The sequence below is a fragment of the Arvicanthis niloticus genome, chromosome 2, assembly GCF_011762505.2.
Source record: "Arvicanthis niloticus isolate mArvNil1 chromosome 2, mArvNil1.pat.X, whole genome shotgun sequence".
NCBI classification, from domain to species: Eukaryota; Metazoa; Chordata; class Mammalia; order Rodentia; family Muridae; genus Arvicanthis; species Arvicanthis niloticus.
This window is the reverse complement of record NC_047659.1, coordinates 51,278,138-51,302,037: the sequence shown is the minus strand read 5'-3', so window position 1 is coordinate 51,302,037 and position 23,900 is coordinate 51,278,138. Positions and strand designations below refer to the sequence as shown.

Sequence of the window (23,900 nt, the reverse complement as noted above, 5' to 3'; positions counted from 1 at the left end):
GGTTTTCTAACATGTTGCCTTCATTTAAGATCTGTAACAATGCTAGGTCTGATCTTCCTGTCAACTGATGCTTGGAGCCAGCTGTAAAGTGGTCTCTGTACCACCAGATGCTGCACTGAACTGAAGCTTGGGAAGTTAGCAGAAAGGTACCACTTCATTAAAAGTGTACAATTTATGGTTGACTTGATAAAGCAGGAGAAAAGGGTGGAGCAGGTCTAGAGGAGACCTTTACGCTCTACATCAAAGCCCCACTAGGGATATTTTAAAAGCCTTACCCTTCACTGCTTCATTGAATCTCATCATTAAACAATAAAGTGGGGTCTACCAGCAAGATGTTCTCCACAGAATCTGCTGACAGGGAAAAACAAGGAGGCCAGGACCTGTAACGCATGACATTTCAAGGGCTCTACAGTGCTCCAAAGAACTCTAAATTGTCCATGTGTAGTGATCTGGACAGAGGCTAAAAGGTGGCCTATTCCTTCAAAGTGGTAAAATGACAAATCTCTGTGGGAAATAAAAAAAAATAACTATAATCCATAAGTAAAACTGTCTGAGACCCAAATAAGAAACTAAGTGGGTATCAATTCACATATTTTTTTTAATCAATTTTGAATATATCACAGGATTTTTAAATACTATGTCTCCTTTTTTTTAATTTTAAAATGTTTGGGGAAAGGAAGGGTTGAGACAATATTTTATGCAGCACACGCTGGCTTCATGTTTACTGTGGAACCAAAGTTGACTTTGATGTCCTGAACTTCTGCCTCTACCTCCCTAGTATAGGACTATGGGTTTATAACACCATGCCTAGCTTCTTCCTCCTCCCCCTCCTCCTCCCACTCCTCATCCTCATTCTCCCCCTCCTCTTTCTCCTCCTGCTACTCCTCCTCCTCCTGCAATCATTCCAGGAAATTGCTCTTAACATCACACCTGTCCTTGAATGAATACGTATAGTAATTAGTGTGTGTTGAAATCGGTTAATATTACAGCCAATTGGCCTGACTCCCTTTCTCAAGCCACTCCTGGTACTCAGAGATCACTGTATACTTTCCCATGGGCTCTGAGTGTAAAGACAAAATTGAATCCTAAAGTGAATAGGACAAGGAGCACGGAGATAAATGCTGCACACTGGGAAGGAGCAGGAGCCTGGATGACAAGTGGCTTTATGTTTGCTGTGTAACCAAAGCACTAGGATGACACCCAGCCTACATGCTTCTTAAGGACAATAATACCCTGAGCTACAAGCCAGCGGCCCTTAGCACTGATCGACCCAGAGACTCCAGCATGTCAGAGAAGTGATATATACAGGCAAAACTGAATCCCAGGAGGCTGGACGCTCTTTCTGACTAGTTATCCATGTGACCTGCCTAGACCACCATTCCCAGATCTCTGTTATCTTTAAATGTGCTCAAGAAAGGTCCTTCCAGTGAGTTATGGTCCTTGGGTTCTCTTCTTTATACACGACTCAGTATCTCATTCCTCTCCGATACATGATAATATAAGAAACAGGTATTTGAGGGGCTGGAGAGATGGCTCAGCAGTTAAGAGCACTGGCTGCTCTTCCAGAGGATACTATTTGATTTGTAGCACCCACATGGCAGCTCACAACTATCTGTATCTCCAGTTTCGGGTGCTCTGATACCCTTCTTTGACCTCTTTGGGAACCAGGCATACCCATGGTACACATACACACAGTATGCAAAACATTTATATACATAAAATCTAAAAAGAGACAGAACCCAGGCAGAGTAGTACATGCCTTTAATCCCAGTACTCCGGAGGCAGGGGCTAGCAGATCTCTTAAAAGTGCAAGTAAAATCTGGTCAGTAGAGTGTGAGTTCAGGACAGCCGGAACTGCTTAGTGGGACCCTGTCTCAGAAGGAGGAGGAGGAAGAAAAGGAGCAGGAGGAGTGATAGATATTTAAGAGAGAAGAGTGGTATGTAGCTCAGTGGCTGAGGGCTTGCCCAGCATGCACAAAACACTTGATTCAATCCCCAGCACCATCAATGAACAATAAATATAATAGATAATTGGTTTCAAACTTTGGTTCCTGGCACACAACTCCAAAACCCATAAAGGCCCCAGAGTGTGGAATGTTTTCTACATGCTAATGAAACTACTGGATACTGGAGGCCCCCAACTAGCTTCAGGTTAGAAACCGATCACCAAAATCTAGCTACACTATTGCTTTCTCGTTGCTGGGACCAAAATAATTTAAGGAAGGAAGGAAAGGTTTATTTTGTGGTCAGTTTGAGGACATTCGGTCCATCGTAGCTCAAAAGGCATGGTGGCAAGAGAGCAAGATAGATAGTCACATTGCATGGTCACATTGCTTCTGCTGCCCCTTCTGTAGCCCGGAAGCAAAGCAAGATGCATGCTGGTACTCTGTTTGCTTCTTCCATTTTCTCTTTTTATTCAGCCCGGGACAGGGGATGATGTCATGGACTCAAGGCTGGGTTTTCCTCTTTGGAAAAGCCGTCACAGACGTGTGCACAGGTGTGTCTCTAGGTGATCCCTAATGCAGTCAAAGTTGATAATGAAAACTAACCACCCCAAGTCACCAACCCCCCCACCTCTAGAAAAGGAAGGAAGCCAAAGATGGAGTTGATTGCCAACGATCAATGATGTAATTGATTGTGTTTATGTATGTAATACCGCCTCCATAAAAGTCCACAGGACAGAACTTGTAGGGTCTCCATATGGCTGAACGTGTGGGTCCCTAGAGGGTGGCATCCTCTCCCCCGCCCCTCCCCCACACCCCAGCTTTTGCAACCATCATGCTTCATCTGCATCCTTTGTTATGCCAAGTAAAAGCAAATGGAAGGGTTTTCTGTTCTGTAGGCTGCTCTAGCAAATTAATGGGTGCTGGGGGTGGGGTATGGGAACCTCCGATTTGGGGTAGTCAGTCAGGACTGTAGGCAGCAACCTCCTATCTGCAGTTGGTCTGAAATGGGGACAATCCTGTGAAACACTCCAGAATTTGTTGGTTCTGATGCCATCTCCAGTAGACAACGTTACAACTAAGCTAAATTGTAAGACACAAGAACACTGTATCCCTGGAAAAGGACTGTTGGAGGAAGAAATCCACATACATTTCAGTGACCAAAATGTCACATTGGCTGAATTTATAAGGAGGAAAAAAAAAAAATCACCCTATCACCTCCCACCTACACACCCACTCCAAGAAAAGGGCAAGCCCACTGACTCTGTCCAAAATTGGGTCTAGGTCCAGCTCAACGGATTTCTAGTGGTTAGACAAAAGCCAGCATTCCTCAGGAACTTGTGAAGCTGGTTCCCCTCTACCAAAAGGAGTCACTTCCCTTACCTATGGCAGAAGGGACACATGGCTCTATTGACATGGACCTGTGGCTGTATATCAAAACATCAAAACCCATGCCAGGCTCCCTCAGTCTCTATCCACAAGTACTTGCTATACAAAAAAAAAAAAAAAAAAAAAAAAAAAAAAAAGCCCCTGGACTTTCTCACCTTAGATGATGCTCTCTTTATAACCCCTGTCCCCCATGACCCAGCTCCTGCTATTCTCCCTGCACCCCCTGGCTCCTCCCCTGGCTCCTCCCTTGTGCCCCTTCCCCTCTGGTTCCTCCTTCTTTGCTCTCTCTATGGCTCTGCTATTCTCACTGTCCCACCCCCTTTCACTATTTTCTCTTCCCTTGCTAGTCACCTTACTCTCGAAGACAGGCCTAACCATGTCCAATCTGCTTCTCCTTCTCTCTGCTCTGGACTCCTCCAAATACTTCTGGGTACTTTCTCTTATGCATAATAAAAACCTTCCCTTTAACCAAACCATGGAGCTGTCATGCCAGCTTCTCTCCTGAATTCCCTGGAATCTGTCGTTGACACATACACACCAGCTTCATTCAAAACAGTTCCTCATGGATCCCATCTCATCACTGAATCCCATAATGTCTCTACCTCTTCACCTTCTAGCCAGAAAAATCCCAGTTTCCCCACAAGAACGCTGCTTCCTCTGCAGCTGCCATGAGTGGAGACAGGGCCAGCTCCCCTCTGTACACACTGCCATTTCGATGTTTCTCAGTTCTTTACCCTCTGAGACCCATTCCACAGAATCACTGTGCCATGCATCCTGTGCCCGCTACCTCCTGCGTCAGTCACTACCTGCCTGGTCCCTTTGATCACAATCCCATCTCTCTGCTGCTCTTCCTCACTGTATCTTCAACTTTGCCTCTTTACCAGTCCCTTCCTTCCTAGACTAAAAAAGACACATTTCCTCCACCTGAGCCTTCTCTCCTCTCCTGGGCAACTGCATTTGTCTATAATTCTCTACATTCACTGTTTCAACTTGCTCATCTCCTGCACACTCCTCAAAATTGTCTCCTCCGTGGTAATCTGTGATCTACACACAGTTAAATTCCAAGGATACTTTTCCCTTTTCTCTTTATTTGACCCATGGCAACTTTTGACATAACATTGCTCTTGAATCTTTCTCTTACCTGACCATCTATAGCTCATCATTCTCATCTTTTCTCTCTCTCTCTCTCTCTCTCTCTCTCTCTCTCTCTCTCTCTCTCTCTCTCTTTCCCTGACTCACTCTTGCTCTCTCTGTCTCTCTTTCTCTCTACCTCCCTCCCTCTCTCCCTCTATTTCTTCTTCTCTCTCCCTCTCTTCCTCTCTCCCTCTCCATCTCTCTCCCTTGTCTGGAACATCAGACCCTACAGGCTTCATGGGCATCTCAAACTCAAGCTGACCTCATTTGCTCTTCAGACCTTTTCTTCCTCCTGATTCTCTCTTGCAAGGGTTATTATGGGCTATTGCTGTTGCCATAGACTCCTGGAGTCCCCTGACTGCTGTATCTGCACCACCTCTCACATTCGGTTGTGTCACCAAGAATTCCGCTACCTAAATATCTCTTCTACCATGTAGCTTTCTCCTCTACTGTCACCACCACACCTCACCCAAACCGGTTTTCAGGCTTCTTTTCAAACCGTTTCCCGGCAGCTCCACGTTTGTAATGAGTAGGAATCTCACAGATGCCAGACTCCACAAATACCTATCCAAAATCTGCCTCAAAGGAAATACGATTTCCAAATCTAGACTTTCAGCATCCTTCCTGCCAGACTTAATCTGTCTAGATTTAATCTAGATGTTCTCAAGTGGATTCTGTGATTTGTCTGTCTACTGAAATTACATAAATATTATAGTTCAGAATTTAATTTCAGACTTTCCTTTCCCTGTTCTTGCATCATAGGGTTCCTGGGATGGCTACCCATGGGAAATGAGGAAGTAGATGAAGCCCTTGTGTGATTGATTGTGGTGTTTTGGGGGTAGGGAAGGGGGACCTACTGTTAGTCTGAGCAGTTAATACTATTTTCTCAACACAAGTTGGGCCCAGCGCATCCTCTGGGACATTGGGTCCAGCCAGCTGGCTCTGATGAGGGCAGTTTCTGGCCCTAGAGGAAGGCCTGTATCTCTTGAAACCCCAGGCATCAATCTAGGACTAAGTCTTCCTTTTCCTAACCTCCCCAACTCGCCTAATGCCAAAACCCTTTAATACAGTTCCTCATGTTGTGGTGACCCCCCAACCACAAAATTATTTTTGTTTCTACTTCATAACTATAATTTTGCTACTGTTATGAGTTGTACCATAAATATTTTTGGAGACAGAGATTTGCCACTTTGAGAACCACTGCCTTACCACATCTCCTTTCACACTGTGCTGGCATTAAGGAAAGTGGCTCCCACGGGCTCATCTACTTGAACGCTTAGTCTTCCTATGGTAGATCTGTTTGATAGGGGGTGTGGCCTTATTGGAGGAGGTGTGTCCTTGTTGGAATAAGCGTGTCACTAGGAGTGGGCTTTGAGGTTTCAAAACCCATTCCAGGCTCAGCCTCCCTCTCTCTCCTGTACCCCCCTTTCTACCTACAGATCAGGATATATTAATCTCTCAGCTCCTTCTCCAGCACCATGCCTGCTTGCATGCCACCACATGCCCTACTGTAATCAATTCCTCAATTAAAGGCTTTCTTTTCTAAGAGTTGCCTTGATCATGGTGTCTTTTCACAGCAATAGAACACTAAGACACTTATCAACTATTTCTTCTCCCACCACATAGGGGAAAGTAACCAAGTCACATCTATGCAGTTGTGAAGATTGGTTTTACTGCATCAGTTTTGTCTCCAAGTTAAGGAGCAAAATGCTTTATGTTTATACTTTGTGATATAGAGCTCTGGTCTCTCAATGGCAGACCGTCTTCACAATAATGTGCTTTCCATTTAATTGATAAAACAATTTGGTAGAGGGGAGGGGAGGGTTTATACATGTGTGCCCATTTATGTATAGAAGACACAGGTTGGCAGTCCAGAGCCTGAAGAGAAAGAGGAGTAGGAAAACCCAAGAGAACTTCCCACATTGTCCTGCCACTCTTTTCCCAAGCCACAGTTTTAAACAAATTATCTACTTGCTTAAACTTTTCCATTGCCTTTAGGATAAAATCTGACAGATGAACTTAGATCCACGAGGGACTGAAGAATTGACTCAGAGGACCTGGGTTCAGTTCTCAGAAACCAAGAGGTGGTATTGTCTTTAAATATTCCTCAGCAGTGAAGAAGCAGGAAGAGGAGAGTCAGGCTGGAAAATGTTGCTGTCTTACATTGAGCAAGAGGGGAAGTTGTATGCAGAAGCAGGCTGGTGTTTGAGGGAACTGGGAGAAACAGAGAAAGGGAATTCTGGGGAATGTGGTGGGAAGCTGGGGTTTTTTGGTGGTGGTGTTTTTGGGGGGTGGGTGGTTGGTAAAAGACAGGGTCTATCAATGTAGTCTAGGCTGGCCTCGAACTCACAGCAATCCCCTTGATTTAGCTTCCAAGAGCTGGGATTGCAGGTGGGATTGCCAACTTAAGAAGGCTGTTCTAAACAAGCAGAGTTAACTGGTAGAAGTGAAAGCCAGAACAAATCAGCCTGTCCTGGCTCAAAGCCATCTGTGACCTTTCTCTCCAGCAGAGCAGAGAAAGTATATGGTGGGCTTTGGTCAGAGGTGGAGGTTAGGAAGACAGGAGACAATTTGTCAGGGAGAGAAGGCTCCTGTCAAGACAATTACTGAAAGACTAACAGGAAAGGGGAAAGAAAACAAGCGAAGGGAAAGGGATCCTTGGTCCTGGGAAACACTGGAGGGCAGGAGAGCAGGGAAGGGCCCCACTCAGTGAAAGCTCTCTGAACCTGATAAAGCAATGCCAGAATCTTCTAGTATTTTCTCCGTAGAGTGAAAAGGTGAATGTTCTCTTAAATCATTAACCTAACTGGCACTCAAGTCTGGGCAGACTCTGTTGGGTTGGGTGATAAGATTCTGTGACCACTCCGAGGCTAGAAAAGCATGCTCCACCTTCTGTGTCTGAACAAGCCCAGTCCAGGCTCCCTATTCCTGATGAAGTAGGTTAGAGGTCTGCACCAGGGTGGCCTGACTTCTCCTATCGGCCACATTCCAGGATGTAGGACCTTCTGCTGATACCAACTTCAGGCTTTTAGGGGACCGTGCTCTGACCCTCCTTGACTCTGCCCCTCATCACAGGGGACAAAGACTGTGAGGCCAAGGAGATATTCTCAGAACTCTCTTTCTTCTAGACCTCACTAGGGCAGCTTGGCTTACCTCAGAATTCCTTGTTCAAACGTACCAAGAAGAATTCCAGGACTTGCCTAGACTTCTTCCTCAGCCATCTTTCTCAGAGCAGACTACAATAGTAGGATGTGTAATTAGTTCCAGGGCTTGCCAAGTGGAACCTGTTGTAGAGAGCATGATGTGTGGCCTGGGACAACCACTTGAAGGCCCTGCTCTGTCAGGGATGGGAAGAGAAGAGTCTCAGATTGGAGTCCAGGCTCCCCTATGGCTTAACTTTCTGGTATGAAACCCCAAAGAGTTGAAGAATTTTACATTCTCATCTGACTGGTCTTTGGTTCTCTAGGAAGATAGTTTTATCAAAGTGTATTCCCACTTTATCAATGTTATCCTCTTTATCAATTTCACTTATAGCTTCCCCACAGTTAAACGTATGACTTTTGTCTACCCATTTGCCCGTTTACCTTTGGCCTTTAATGGACCGGCCTGACTCCATCTTAAGATTAAAAGCCATCTTGTTACAAGGTCAAAAACAGTTCATTTCTGTTATCTTGGATTTGACCATGTCTTACCTATTTTCTGGAATTTGACTTGTTCCACACCCTATACCCCAACCTCCACCCTGATAAGGTAAGATGCTCTGCCAAATAATTCTGAAATGTTCAGCCAAGTTCCTGCATAACCAAAAGCCCTCCAGAAACCCCCCAATCCTTGAAAAGTCCCTGGTCTTGAAGGTTTTTTTGGGGGGCTATATAAACCCCACCATCTCCTATATTCAGTGCCATTTTCTCAAACCCCACTTTAAAGAGATAGCCCTGTCTGACAGAAAATAAAGCTTGCTTAATTTGACCAGAGAACTTGAGGAGTGGTCTTTACTCTCATTCAGTGGGATTTTTAACACCTTATAAATGTTAAGGAGAAGCATGATCCCTGTAATGTATTATTTACCTGCTATGAGGAAAAAAAACAAACAAACCACCTTTCAAAATAATCATTATAAGTGTATTTGACATCAGTTAGGTCTGAATTACATTTCAAAACAGAAAAACAAACAAACAAACAAACAAAACAACAACAACAACAAAAAACAGAGATTTGTTTAAAAACCTGTTTGGATTTCCCAATAGATTTAGTAGCATATATTCTCTCCTCAGATTTTGTTATCATTTGGCAACTTTTGACAGATTATGTTTCTGTGTTTTATTAAGCTGCCCTGTTTCTGTTTAAGTTACCAGTTATTATTTTCCTATGATATTTAAGTTGCACAGCGAAGTCTTGTGTATATGCCCCATAGACCAAATACCAGAGCATATTCCCAGTCCGTCCCTTCTGATCTTGAGGCTTGCTCATGGCATCATCTCTGTACATCTCGGATGCTTTCTGACACATGCAGTCTCATCGGTGCTGTATTTGAGTCCTTCCCTGAAAGTCCCTGAACCATCTTCACACTTAAAGGTGAATCAAGTGAGAAGAATTATGTTTAGCAGCTGAACTAGAGAGAAGAGTGAGCCACTGTCCTATAGTGGCTGATCCTATAAATCCAGTCTTTGTTCACCTTGACCAACCCTCCACTGCATAGCAACCTCCAGGTTGGTCTCCTTTCAGGAGAATCCATTCGAGGACCCTTGCAGGAAAGTCTGCCAACACATCTCAAAGGCTTCTTTGCTTGATATCAAATGGAGAAGTAGGAGGTTTGGTCTCTTGAGTGAGAAAAGAGCAGTTAGCCAAGGTGGAGGAGATTGACTTCCTGAGGAGCTGCAGTTAGGTCACCAGTTGAATGACACAGGTGATGTCATCTTACTTTTCTCTTCCTTTTTTTTTTTTTTTTTTTTTTTTTGCTGTGAAGTGTACCAAGAGAAACGGGATAGGCAGATTTTATTTACCTTACTCTTTTACCTTGATGGCAAAGAATTATCCCATCCAAATATCAATATTGATAAGAGGTTGAGAAATTCTAGACTAGATAAACTATTTCTAAATCTTCTCTCAACAAAAAAATTGTATAAGGTGTGTTTCTTGGTCCTTGTTTCTGTTGTTGTTTTTAACACACAAAATCATTTTTCTTTTACTCAAAATCACTCAGCCGCAGGTCTGGGTCTCCAGAACATTCCTTCCATATGTCGGCTCCGCGTTTCAGCTGCGTGGATCTTCCTATCTATGTATGTTTCTGCCATTGTGCTGGCAGAGAAGGAGAGTGCATATACAACAGTGTGCTGGATCTTCCATTTCTGCCCTGATACAGCAAAGTGTCTTTTCTGTCTTTGGTTATATGTGATGTGTGTATGCTATATAATTTACCTATTTAAAATCTAAAATGTGGACTGGAGAGATGACTCAGCAGTTAAGAGCACTGGCTGCTCTTCCAGAGGTCCTGAGTTCAATTCCCAGCAACCATATGGTGGATCACAACCATCTGGAATGGGATCTGATGCCTTCTTCTGGTGTGTCTGAAGACAGCTGCAATGTACTCATATAAATAAATAAATAAACTTTAAAATCTAAAATGTGATACTTTTAAGAATATGTATAAACCAGGTGTGCTGGCACATGCCTTTAATCCTAGCACTCGGGAGCAGGTGGACCTTTGTGTGTTTGAGGTCAGCTTGGTCTACATTACAAATTCCAGTACAGCCAGGGCTCTGTTACACAAAGAAACCCTGTCTCGGGGTAAACAATAAAGAGTACATACAGACAAGGGTAGTCATCAATACAGACCAATTTTAGAATGTTCTTATCACCTCTCAAAGAAACTCTGTACCAAATCGTAGCTTCTATACTGTCCCCTAACTCCTTATTCTGTCCCTAAGCAAACATTATTTCTACAGTAACCTTTATTTCTAAACCTTACTCTCACTGTGGAATCAGACACTATGCTCTCATTTGTCTTTGGTTTTCTTCACATAGCATGTCTTCAAGGGTCATATGAGTTATACCTTTTTATTTTTTAGATGTCATAAGCAATGTTGTTATGAACACTTATATAGAAGCTTTTATGTAGTCTTATTTTTATTTCTTTTGGGTTATACACCTAAAAGAGTAATTGATTCATATGATAACTAGATTTTGAGAAACTGCCCCGTTTAGAGCCAGCAAGATGGCTCCGTGGGTCAAAGCACTTGCCACCAAGCCTGGCAGTCTGAGGTCCATTGCCAGGACCCACACAGTAGCTGTAGGTTGCAAGTTGTTCTCTGATCTCCACATGTGTGATGTGGCACATACATACCCACATACAAATTCAATAAGTACAATACAAATAAATAAATTGAAATGCCCATTCTTTCTCACACAACTGTACTCTTCTTACTCATTCCTGCCAACAACACAAGAGAGTCCCTGCTACAACATTACAGTTTGAATAGGTACCCCGACCCCGACACCCCTTCTACAGGCTGAAATGTTGATCACATGATCCCCAGCTGGTGGAGATGTGTCAGAAGCTTGTGATATGGAAGCTCCCGGTGGTGTGGTTCTAAGGGTAGCCTGTAGGGCTTCTTTCTGTCTTGCTCTCTGCTTCAGCCCATGAAATGAAGAAGTTCCTCTAGCAAGATATATCAGTGGGTAAAAGCACTTGTAATCAAGCCTGATGATCCACAATCAACGTGCAGGACCTATATGGTAAACAGAGAGAACCAACTCTTGCAAATTGACCTCATACCTTTGTGTGAGTATGCGCACACGCTCTCTCTCTCTCTCTCTCTCTCTCTCATAAATTGTTTAAAATAATGCTCCACACCACATCCCGTTCCCATCACCATGATGCTTCACCTCGCTATGCAACAGCAAAGCCAAGGGCTGAAATCCTTGAAACGGTGGGCTAAAATAAATCTTTCCTTCTAAGAGTTATTCTCTCGGGCTAATTTTTCTGATGTCCCCACACCCTCACTGACTCCTGTTACTATGTCTTTTGACTGTAGCCATGGGAGTAGCTATCTAGAAGTGGATCATTACAGTTTTGATTTGCATTTTTCTGAAGATTAATTATAGCAAGCATCTTTTTTATGTGTTTAACGCTCATTCCTATTGTTAACAGAAACTTCCCAGGAAAGAACTCAAGATAAAAGGGGAGGCTTTGTTTCAAAACTAAGCAGTTTTCAAGCCAGGGAAAATCAGACTTTGGTACAAACTTCAGGCATACAACAAGAGCTAAAATTGTTGCCCACGTTCTCCATCCAATCTGCTTATGCAAATGAAGCTGAAAACCCCAGGGAAGGTGTTCGGCTCTGATTGGTTGATTGTTAGGCACAGCTCATTGGCCAGATCCGGGAAGCAGACTGGCCTCTCTGGTAGCTGTTTATTTTGGCAATTGAAACAAGAACATGCCCAGGCAAGACACCCAAAGTTAAGTATTTGTGACCTCTCAATCAGTAAATGGCCACCAGGCTCCTTTCTGAATTCAGACCCAGGGAGCTTTTCCTGGAATCCTGTCTTTTCCTTAAAGTTCACTGTGTATCTTCTTTCTACAAATGCCTATTCGGTTCATCCATTTTCAAGTTGGGTGATTTGTTTTTTTTGTGTGTTACTGAGTGTTAGATGTCCGACTGCAGCTCAGAACAGACCACACCAGACCACACGATTCCAAGGGGAGGGGGAGGTTTATTCAGGAGATAGGGCAAAGGTGGGGGGAAGAAGATGGAAGAAGAGAGAGGAAGAAGAGAAGTAGAGGCCGGCCGTGACCACGTGGAGAGAGAGGAAGAGAAGGGGGAGGGGACAGAGAAGGTAGAGGCAAGAAAGTAAGAGGGTAACAGATTAAGAGATTAAGAGAGAGGACCAAGCCTACCTGGCTGTTGCCAGGTAACTGTGGGGAGGAGCATACCTGGCTGTTGCCAGGTAACTGTGGAGGTGGAGTTTAGACAGAATACTAACACTGAGTTGTAGGAGTTCATGTGTATATTCTAGACACAAACCCCACATCAAATACACGATTTGAATACATTCTACTGTTCTATAAGCTTAAGGTTGGGGGAGTTGTTTGTTTAATTTGATTTGGGGGGTGTTTGTTTGTTTGAGATAGTGTTTTCTATAGCCCAGGCTGGCCTCAGACTCACTATATAGTCATAGCTGGCCTTGAACTCTGATTTTACTACTTCCATATTCCAGACTCAGTGATTAAGATATGGGCCACTTCACCCAGCCAAGTTTTAAACTTGGTGACATCTACTTTATGCGGTCTTTGTCTCTTGTGCTCTGACATCCTGTCTAAGAAGTCAAGCGAACGAGGATGTAGATGCTTTCTCTCACGTTTTTTATCACCGAGGCTGAGCCTGAGGCCTCTGATTCAGTTAGTGCTCCTTTCTTTTTCTTTTCTTTTTTTTTCTTTCTTTCTTTGTGTGTGTGTGTGTGTGTGTGTGTGTGTGTGTGAAGTAAAAGTTTTTGCATATGGATGTAGCCCTGTCGCCCTGGTGCTGTTTACCTGAAGAATTATTTTGATACCCTTATTACAAAAGTAGTTAATCATAGAAATCAATGTGTATACGTTTTATAAAACTACTTTTTACTTATATAATTATTAATGAACTACCTACCTCATATGTCATATCTCAAGTTACTATAACTCTTTTTAGTAAATAAAACTTCGGAATAGAAACCATTTCAATGCTTGCTTGTTTCCCCAAAGCCAGTTAGAGAATTCTGCTTACACCTACAGAGTTTCACCAAGACAGGACAGAGAAATCAATGAGCTGCAGAACTGAGCATGTGCAGAAGGCTTCCCAAGTTTATGGGGCTGTGTTCATGTGTCTGTGTGTGCACTTGTGTTCACAAATGTGGTTTTATTCCTGCATGTGTGTATATGTGTGTGCGTGTGTTCATGTATGTTTGTGTATGTGTGCGCATGTGTTCATGTGTGTATTCATGTGTGTGTATTCATGTGTGTGTGTTCATGTGTGTTTGTGTGTGTGCATCTATGTATGTATGTGTGTATGTGCTCATTAACCTTGAGTTCTACCACTGAGCTACAACCCCAAACTCCAGTATTAACTTTACTAAAATTTACAGAAATTGATCACTTCTATCATATTTCAGCCTAGGATTTATTTATCTTTTTTTAAAGATTTATTCTTAATGTATTTAATTGTGTATATATTGGCATGTGAGTGCAGGTGCCCAAGGAGACCAGAGTCACTCCATCCCTCTGGATCTGGAGTTACAGGGGTTGTAAACCACCTGATACAAATGCTCTTGGGACCTCTGCAAGAGCAATAACGTCCCTTAACTTCTGAACCATCTCTCCAACCCCTAGATGTGTTTCTTGATTAAAAAAAATCTCTTTCCAGCACTTTGGCAGGCAAGTGAGAGAGATAAAACATAGGACTCTAATCTCACGGGTGGAGTACAAGGGTTATCTAGTAAAATAAGATAAGGCTCGGGATGGAAACATGGATATTGGTTTTTTTTGGTAAGTCTGTTTATGTCTGGCAATGCTGGGAGTTGGTCCCAGAGCCCCTGGCATGCCAGGGAAGCACTCTGCCACTGTACTGAAACACCACCATCCGCTGCCTGCATGGTACCTTGTTCTGAACTGAGATGGTTTTTCTCGAGTTAATTTTAATACTCATATTTAATTTCTCTTTATACTGATGAACAGTAGATGAATAACAATGTTTTAACATTTATGCCATAGATATTTTCTGTTATTTTTGAATGCTGTAAAATTCTCCTTCAAATTTGTGCAAGCCTTGGACTTGGCAGTGATGTAAGCTAATTAATTCATGAGTTGGTTGTTATTAAGGTCCAGTAATTAAAGTCTACCTTAGAGTAAGTTATTAACTCTTCAAAAAAATCCCATTATCAACTTATTCTACTTGACAGATAAGATAGTGACATTATTGATGGTACACAATCACATATGTACTTTCACCAGTGAACACTGTGGTCAAATAGACGGCAAAGTTGTTCAAGGACCCAGTTTAAAATCTGGTCAAGTTGATGGGGCTGGGAAAGGTGACTCTGAGTCTTATTACCTTTGCAAATACTCTCTCTTACATTTTGTAAGGTTTATATTTTCTCTGCTCAAAATCCTTCAACTTCCAAACTCAAAACACCCTATTCTCAAAGCCAGCATTCTTTGAAGTAAAAGAAAGTTGTTGACATCCCAGAAGTCTCCTCCACCTGTAGCTTTACCAACTACTGTTCTTGGAAGAGCCAGGCTGCTACACTCTCCTTCCTGGAGACCTGTCTTTCCAACAAGGGCCAAATTCCCAAGCTAAGTAAGTTGAGAAGCCTGTGCCCTCACAAGTAATGACGTGATGTCACTCCTGACAAGGGTCACAGGGCGTTACCACCATTCATATCCCTAGCATACACCCTAAACTGCTTAAAGCAAATGGATTCAGGTCCTGGCCAAAAGGGAGTGGAGATCAGTCATAGCCCCAAAGCATGAGCTTATTACAGCACCCCCTCATTTTCTCAGGGCAGGGTGAATGAGGTGAGTTCTAGTGCAATTATCTTTGTGGAAGTACAAATTAAATGTCTGATAACTGTATAACTTAAATATCAATTTAAATACCTTCTCTTTGTTAAACCTACCTTTTGAAGGACATGCCACCAGGAGATAGGCTATTAATTTTTTAGTAGATTAAAATCGGAATGGATATAGGAAAAATGAACGGTGTTCCAACAGATACCCTTCCTCCAGAGATCCTTAGAGAGAGTTACTCTTCTTGTTTACTCTAGTTCTTCACACGATCTGTTGTTTTAAGACATGTTATAATATAGGCCTTGCCCTAAAGATACCATGTTTTCTATGAATATAATTTAGATGCTAAATAAAAGAAAAGGAGCTTTTCAGTGGTGCTCGTCACTGTGTCCATGAGTGAGCGTGTGTGTGTGTGTGTGTGTGTGTGTGTGTGCGCATGTGTGTGTGTGTCTGTCTGTGTGTGTGAGGACTGAATACTGAACTCAGGTTTTCATGCTTATATGCCAAGACTTTACTGACTGAACCATCTCTTCAGCTCTAGTCCTCAAATTGTATCATGCATGCAATTCACCTGCAGAGATCACGTTAAAATATGGCCTCTAATTTGATAAGGCCTGGGGCCTAAGATCCTACAACATTAAGCAGCTCCTAGAGTGCTGGTGTTGCCTGTAGGAGCCACGCCTAGAGTAGGAGGCCTGTACAGACCAGAAAGCATTGAACATGGAACCAGGACCTGCATACACCTCTGAGCTCAGGTCCTTGGTCTATGTAGACTCTTCCTAACAAGCACACGAGTTGTGTTCTTCCTCGCTTCAATAATTCCTCTTCAACCATCATGCAATGTGTCTTTGGGTTTCTGATTCTCAGTGTTCATGTCTGGGTTTAAATGCTAGATATAACAAGAAAGCTGGATACAGATGACTTAGGCTTACAAATTTTCATTTTCTGTCTTTTATCAGTCTGTTTTGATCTACGGAAGTCTTGGCCGATGATGATGCGATACTGGGCTGAGATCATAAGCCAGACTCGAGTAAAGTAAAGAGCTTTGCTAAAATAACCAAGTAAGATGTCCAAAAGGAAGGGATACTAATCCTACCAGAATAGGGAGTCCTTATGTGACAGGGCAAGACAAGGCAGAGGTTCCTCCATCTTGTTTTCTTGTGGAGGCCATTTTAGGTTTGACTAGAATTTTACCTTCTTCATGAGAATTCCTGTCCAAATTATCCAGCTCTATTCTAGGAACCTGAGGTCAAGATGTCCCAGATAGCTTATCTTAGCTTCTATTATGCTACCTGCTTATGCAGACCCCCTCTTCCAGCTAATTGCTTAGCTTGGCTTCTGTTAAACAGTTTGCTTTTGCAATCCCCAACCACCACCCCCTGCAGCTGCCAAGCAAGATACCAAGATGTGGTTTTTGCTTTCAAAAATCCCTTTCTCTAAACACTAGGCACTATACTTGGGTCCTGAATACATGAGCAGAATCACAGCCAATTGGAATAAAGACTTTCAGTTGACTATACACTGTGTCTGTGTGTTCATCTCTGGTGGGCCTCCCACGACACTTCTACGAATCTTTTATTCAAATGCCCATGAGTAGAAAGACGTGCAGGATGTGAAGACTAAAGCAAAAAGATCTACCCAGTTACCTGTGTAGAGAACACAAATGATGGGCTCAGAATTGCTATTGAGTAGCAGCAGAAACCAGCAGGTGCTGCTACTGTGCTGTAGGTGGCTGTACGGTACATCAGGTAGCTTTAGGCTAGGTCTAAAGCCCAATTTTCACCTGAAAAACAATGGCCTTATACCTGGTAGAACTGCAAGTGATTGTTCCGTTTCCAAGAGAGTTTTAGTTAACCTCAACCACCACCTACTAGCTAGCTGCCTATCAGCTTGCTGGCTGCACACATACCACAGCTGCCAGTGGATACCAGTAATCATGTGCTCAAGAAACCACAGGAAGGGCTGGGAGAGCAGAAGTCAGAAGGCTGCCCTCACACTTCCTGTTCAGACCACATGGTTACACTCTAGAGGTCAAGAAGCTCTCCACAGAGCCACTGCTGACATCACTGACTTATCCCCAGTGGCGTTGGTAGACTCGGGAAAATCCCATTCCACATAGCAAGCTCATTAGCACCCTCACAGACAGGGAAAACACCTCTCATCTTCCTTTGGCCTTCCAAATCTCCCATCATTCCATCTGGCTGACCTTAGTTACATGTGGAATTCTCTAGGCAGAGAAGCCTAAGAATGGCTCTGTTCTTGCTTTAGCTGCAAATTGCTTTGCACTGAGGTAGACCATCTGCACATACAACTATTCAAATATTCAAGGAGATTGTTGCATTTTCATAAAATGTGCAAAACTCTATGTAGCCATCACCCAGCAAAGGAAATGGAAGCTATCAGCAATCCCAGAAGCCATTGCACACTCCTAAGTATTCTTTCCCCCTTAAATCATTTCAGGGGCTGGGGTGAAGCTCAGTGGTAGAACTAAAGCCCTAGATTCAATATTCACCACCTAGCAACAAGTAATATAACCAATAAATGCTAAGATGAGATGAATAGATAGTGCCCAAAAGAAATGCTAACAGACAATAAATATACACAAAAATGTAATGTCCTTAGTCAGCAGGAAACTCAAAATCAAAACTACTCTGAAATTCCATTTTATCCCGTCAGAATGGCAATCACTCAGAAAACAAAGAGGAGACATTAGAAAGGATATAGGAGGAGATGCCTTATAAATGTTGGTGGGAATGTAGGGTAGTCCAGCCACAAAACAAAGACCCTGTTATATGACCCAGCTAGTCAATTCCTTTAGATACCTAAAGGAATCTGTATATGAATGTCACCAAAAACACATGCACATCAGTGGTTATCACAACACTATTTCCCAATACTCACTGTTGAGAAATTGGCCTGGGTGTCCATTAACAGAAGAATGGATTAAGAGAAACGCAATCTATACACTTAAGGGAGTATTATTGGGGGGGGGGACACGGGGTGAGTCCCAAACCCTATCTACAAACAAATGGGTAGAACTGGATATCATCATATTACATGGAATGAGCCGGACTTGGGAAGACAGACACTATGTTTCTCTCCTATACAGAATCTATGAGAGCAGAATGAGGGTTATTTAGGGAAAGGAAAGGGGCCAGTGAAAAGGTAGCAGGGGTGGGGGGAGGAATAGAGAATATGTCTGTGATCAAATATATTGCATATGTGTGTGAAAAAAGCATGTTAAAGCCCATCATTTTGTAAAATTAACACATAATCGAGAAGCACAACACACACACACACTCCCCAGTTTCAATCTTTGAGTTTTCACACCGCAGACTGATTTTGCCCATTTGTGACCAATAAATGAAACAGGATGATATAATACAAACCCTTGCTTGACTGACTTTTCTTACTGAACATCCTGTAGGCAAAATGCTTCCATGTTGCTTGGAGTGATAGTAAGAGTCTGCCACATGGGAAGCTTACTCTGGGTATCTAGCTCAGTGGAAGAACCTGTTTTCAGCATGTGTGAAGCCCCAAGTTCCATCCACTATATCACAAAAACGTTTAAAGTAGGATCAGTTCACAGTAGGTTGTAGCAACATCAGAATCCATTCATTTCTTTTTTCTCTCAAGTCGAGAACGTTTCCCCTTTTGTGTAAAGAACATACTTCATGAAGTTGACGGGGTAGCTCCATATGTAGCCTCCCTGGCAGAAACAAAGCCTTGAGTTTGGACACCAGCATCATATAGAGTGGGTGTCGTGAGTGCCTGTAATCTAAGCACTTGAGAGTGAGAGGCAGAAGGATTACCTTCAAGGCCATTCTTGGCTACACCACAAGACTGAGGTACATGAGAAGTTATTTTGAATAGAAAAAGGAAAAGAGATGGGGTAAGGACGGGGGTTGGGGGGGAGAGATTACTTCACTGCAGTTCTTTGGCATGTTCAGCTTGCAAGGTTCACTGCTTTCTTGCTCTGGAACTGCTATTAAATACAATAGGGGCCACTTGAATACAAGTGACGTGGCTCCCTGGATTCAGTTACTAGGTTGGCTACGGGTGACAAACGACAGGCCGTGTGGCATGCTTCCCATCCCAGAAGCAGCAGAGTGGGACGCTACTGAGATTTTTATCAGGCTGTTCAGAATGCCGTGCAATTTTAAGCTTATTCATTCAAGTGTTATTCATTTTTGGAATTTCCCATTAAAACGTTCTGAACTGGGGCCAGCAAGATGGCTCAGTGGGTAAAGGTGCTTGCTGCCAAGCCTCATGACCTGAGTTCGATTCCCAGATCCCACATGGTGGAGGGTCAGAACTGACCCCTGAAACACACAACACATAGATAAATGTGATTTAAAATCCAATTCTCTCATCTCTTTTAAGAAGAAGGTACTTTTTCATATGCTTACTGGCCACTGGATGCCTGCCTTCTTTACAGTTTTTTGATTCATGGTCTTCCAGTGTGCTTGATTTTTTTTTTCTTGTTGATCTCAGATTCATTTATTTTTACCTATGTCTACTTTAAAAAGTCTTTGCCAACTTCAGTGACATGGGGCATTCTTCTGTACTCTCATTAAGCCCTTGATTGTTTCATCAAACCTCTATTTCATTATTTTATTAAGCTCTTTATTGTTGTACTGTTCACAGTTCAATTTACAATTCATCTGGTGTTGACTTTCACGCACAGTAAAAAGCAAACAATACACCTTTGAGCTTCCCAGTTGCTGTGAACTTCATTTATTGTAGTGCCATAGTGAAGTCCGGGTCTCAAAGAAATAGAAAGACCAGGGTGAGATCTGTTGTTAAATGTGAATGTTAGAATACTTTCACAGAAGTGTGGCTTTGGCTTGAGGATTATGGCTCAGTAGTAGCCAGCTTGCAATGCCTTGCATTTGATGAGAAGAAGGAATCGAGAAGGAGAAGAGAGGGGAGGGGAGGGGAGGGGAGGGGAGGGGAGGGGAGGGGAGGGGAGGGGAGGGGAGGGGAGGGGAGGGGAGGGGAGGGGAGGGGAGGGGAAGAGAAATCTTATAGCTTTGATCAAAGATAGTAAGCACAAAACTAGAGGAGAAGTTATCCCTAACAGGGTTGTTAGCCCTGTCTCTCTCAACTACAGGGACAATGACTCCAGCAGATTTCCTTCCTACGGATCAATTGGTGTTTTCTCAGTAAGATTCAAAATGCTACACAAAGGGATTTTAAAGCATGTTTCCTAGCTTCCCTACAATTCGATCCCCCACCTCAAGATCCTCTGTTAGTTATGGAGTGGCTATGAAGACCATAGAACATACCTGGATCGAGTGTCTTCTAAACCGAACCTGATTCCCAGCTCTTTCTTTCCTTCAGCCGCATGCACAGACTCCCTAGTGATAACAGATTAAAGCAGGTGGTGAACTGGCATTTTAATACCTCAAGCCCAATCATGTCCCCCTATCTCTTGCCATTTGAAGTTGTTTCAGGGCACATTTCTAAATCAGCTCACACAGTGGTAGGACCTCAGACCATACCAAGGTTTCTGGAAGAGAGCGGGCACCTTAGTGGTCCTTAGTGGGTTTGCAATGACCAATCCAAGACCGGTGGACGAGGTGATCTTTGGGACCCTTTGGGACCCCTCTGTCATTTTGTGGTCCCCCTTCCAGAGGTCTGACCTCTGCACAGCTCCTAAGATCTTGCCAATTCTGTTTTCCAAATACTCTAGCAATTATTCTACATGCTTTGTCTTACTTAAACAATACTTACTTACATAATAACCCTGTATTACAGTTGTTCTCACTACCTATATTTTATACATGGGGGCCTGGAAGTTAGGCAACATACCCGAAGGCCTTGTGTCTCATAAGTGGTAAAGCTTTTGCTGCAGATTAACTCCTTGACTTTTGTGTGAATGTTCACTAATGACCCATCAATACATTCCCGCTCTGCCTTGCAGATCTTAAACAAATCTCTCATTACCATCTCAAAGAATTCACCTCTGTAAGGGCCCATTGCACCAAAGCATGCCGGTTATCTTAGTAAATCCCCTGTTCATTTCATGAAATTACTATTTCTTGGCACTGCTAAGTGCCCAGCAGCAGTGCTGATGACTGATCAGGGTAGGGACCAAGAAAAAAAAATACAAATTGTATTCACATTACCGATCTTAGCTCGGTGAAGTTAATTAGGGAGAAACCGAGAGAGCTCCAGTCACTAGCCCATGGATTTGACCACTGAGACTCTGGCACATAAAAAGATAATGTTGTATTTGATGTTCTTGACTTCTGTGTTATCCCCCAGAGGCAGCCCAAGTTCCCTCTTGTGCTCATTTGAAGGTTTCTAAGCTGCGAATGATCCAGGTCCAGTCCATCACCTCTAAGTTTAGCAAGCCTAAAGGCCCAGTTTCCCTGCTGTCCAATGCATTACGTCCAAGCTTCTCTGGAGACGGACTCTCAGACAGCTTGAAAATAGCACTTTAGAGTAAATACAGTTGTTTTTAATTTTTAAATTATTTTATTTAGTTTATTTGTATGGGTGTTTTGCCTGTGTGTGTATGTGCCGGGTGTCCTCAGAGCCCAGAAGAAGATGTCAGATCCCCTGGAACTAGAGTTACAAATGGCTGGGAACCACACCTGGATCCTCTGGGAGGGCAGACAGTGCTCTTACCCACTGAACATGTAAGTCTAAAAGGCTTTGGGGACAACCTGGCAGCTGACCACTGAGTAGAAGTTTTTATAGAAAATTCTGTCTGAGTCTCCAAACAGCAATTTTGAAACACAGTCTGATACAGCCCTCGATAAGAACCTCAGGACACTTGCATTGCTCAGGTGACTTAATTAACCCTTGCAAGCCTGGCCACCCCAACATGGGGTTTCTGCTATTCTCCCTGTCCCTTGCTCTTCCAGAAAAAAAGTAGATATTTCTACCCTGATGCCCATTTTAAACTTGCAGAGCATGTGCCTTTAGCCTCTCTGAGGCAGACGGTACTCTGGTGTGGATTCTGAAAGACCTGACAGCATTCCTTTCTTGAGTCCTGGTTATCCTTCTTCTTCTTCTTCTTCTTCTTCTTCTTCTTCTTCTTCTTCTTCTTCTTCTTCTTCTTCTTCTTCTTCTTCTTCTTCTTCTTCTTCTTCTTTTAAATCTGGAATGCCCTGTAAATGAATCTGTAATTGGCTGAAAGTGAGAAAGCCTGTCGTGGGAGCCAGTGCCATTGTGACGGTCCATGGGAGGTTTCTGACTGTGAGCATACGTCAAGGAAGGGAAAATGAGAACATTCTCTCCATGGCAGGTGGGTCTGGGCAGAGAGTTCACAGTCCTGAAGGAGAGCATAAAATCCCTAAGTTGGGAGTTGCCAGTTGGACCTGTTGCTTCTCCTTTTGCAGTCTGAGCCTGGATGTGGCGCCTGGGAGGGAAGAGCACTCACATGAGCAAACCCTGAACTTCATCCTCAGCAGTTCTGAACTTCTGTCCACTAGAGTTTCGTGTTCTGTAAAATGGGTCACGTTGCCAACTCAATGGGCTGTAAGAACACAGGGTGTAAGACACGATGGGACCTTACAGACATTAAAGCTACAGGGCTGGGTATTTTGTTTTTATGTTTCTTTAGCTTCTCAACCTAGAAAATACCTTGACCAGTATAATGACCACACTATGTTTTAAACCCATTGCTCTGTCACAGCGGATGTAGTGTGGCCAGTGGCAGTTAAAAAATAAACAAAAGAAGTCCGAGGTGGCATGAATCCTGTGTGCTGGAGACTCCTAGGCTTGTGAGAGCCAGGACATAGCTTTCTTGTGTGAACTCAGGAAAGAACTCAGATCAGGCCTTGGTAATGCAATCTATGTGAGACTCGCTGCCTAAACAGATGCCCACTCAAGTTCATTTAACAAACAAACAAACAGCCACCATGGGCTGGGTGGACATGCAGCTCTGTAGCAGAATGTGAGGCACTGGTGTATCCCAGCACTTTTTATTTTGTTTGCCACTTGGAGATCTAACCCAGAGCCCCGTGCATGACGGGTATGGGTCTACATGTGTGGCTCTAACCCAGAGGCCTGTGCATGACAGGTATAAGTCTACATGTGTGGCTATAACCCACAGGTATAGGTCTACCACTGAGCAACAACCCTCAGCCCTCCCTCTGGAGATTTTACTCACTTGATTCCTCAAATCAGCTCTTAAGGTAAAAACTTAGCATGTCTCGAGAGACAAGGTGAATTCCAGTCAGAGTATAAGGGAGCAGATGTCTTTTTTTCCAATTCTGCTTCAATAGAAACTTTACGCTGAATTTCATTTCTGTGAAAAAAAAAAAAAGGAAAAGAAAAACGAAGGGATTGTGCATGGAGTCAGGAAGGGTGGAGAGAGGAAGCTGAGAGAGGTGACTCACCGCAGCCTTTGAGAGGAGGATTAAGCTTCCACCCCCTCAGCCTGATGCGGTCAACTCCCACTTTGGAAAATAAAGCAGATCTTGACACGAAAGCAGCTTACAATGGCTCAATCAAGAATAGGAAGGAGCTAGATTCGTTAGCATCCAGATTGCAGTTTAGATGTGAGAACATGCCCGGTTATCAGGACTCTGTTCTCAATAGCTAGGGTGAGGAGCCAGCTCGGGTGGTAATCAGTGGGTGGACACACAGATAGAGAACACGTGGCATTCGTGCACTGTGGGACATTATTCTGCCTCAAAGGGGATCAGAATCCTGTCATGTGCAGCAAAACTAACAGAAATGGGAGATGTTGTGCTAAGTAAAAGAAACCAGACATAGAAAGCCAAGAACCACATGTCCTCTGTTATACACGGACGCTAAGGAGTTGGAGGGAGCGGAGGGCAGTGTTAGCTGGAGTTTGGGAAGGGTGGAGGAAGAATGAATAAAAGCAAGCTGGATTTGATTAATGCATGCAGCGTTCAGACGGTGGAATAACACACCACACC

The 23,900-nt window shown here is 43.3% G+C and overlaps 1 long non-coding RNA gene across 4 annotated transcripts; it reads right to left on the bottom strand.

Moving 5' to 3' along the window:
• Positions 1-8,566: 8,566 nt before the first annotated feature.
• On the bottom strand, positions 8,567-23,900 carry LOC117702643 (uncharacterized). 4 transcript variants are annotated; one of them, XR_013108655.1, is made up of 4 exons: positions 23,126-23,900; positions 21,132-22,489; positions 20,289-20,360; positions 8,567-11,194 (listed from the first exon to the last, which is right to left on the bottom strand). It is a non-coding gene; the product is annotated as an uncharacterized LOC117702643 (long non-coding RNA). The 4 variants fall into 4 exon arrangements; XR_013108654.1 differs by having other exon boundaries at positions 21,132-22,372; positions 23,126-23,899; XR_004606091.2 differs by lacking the exon at positions 21,132-22,489 and having other exon boundaries at positions 23,126-23,263; positions 23,355-23,747.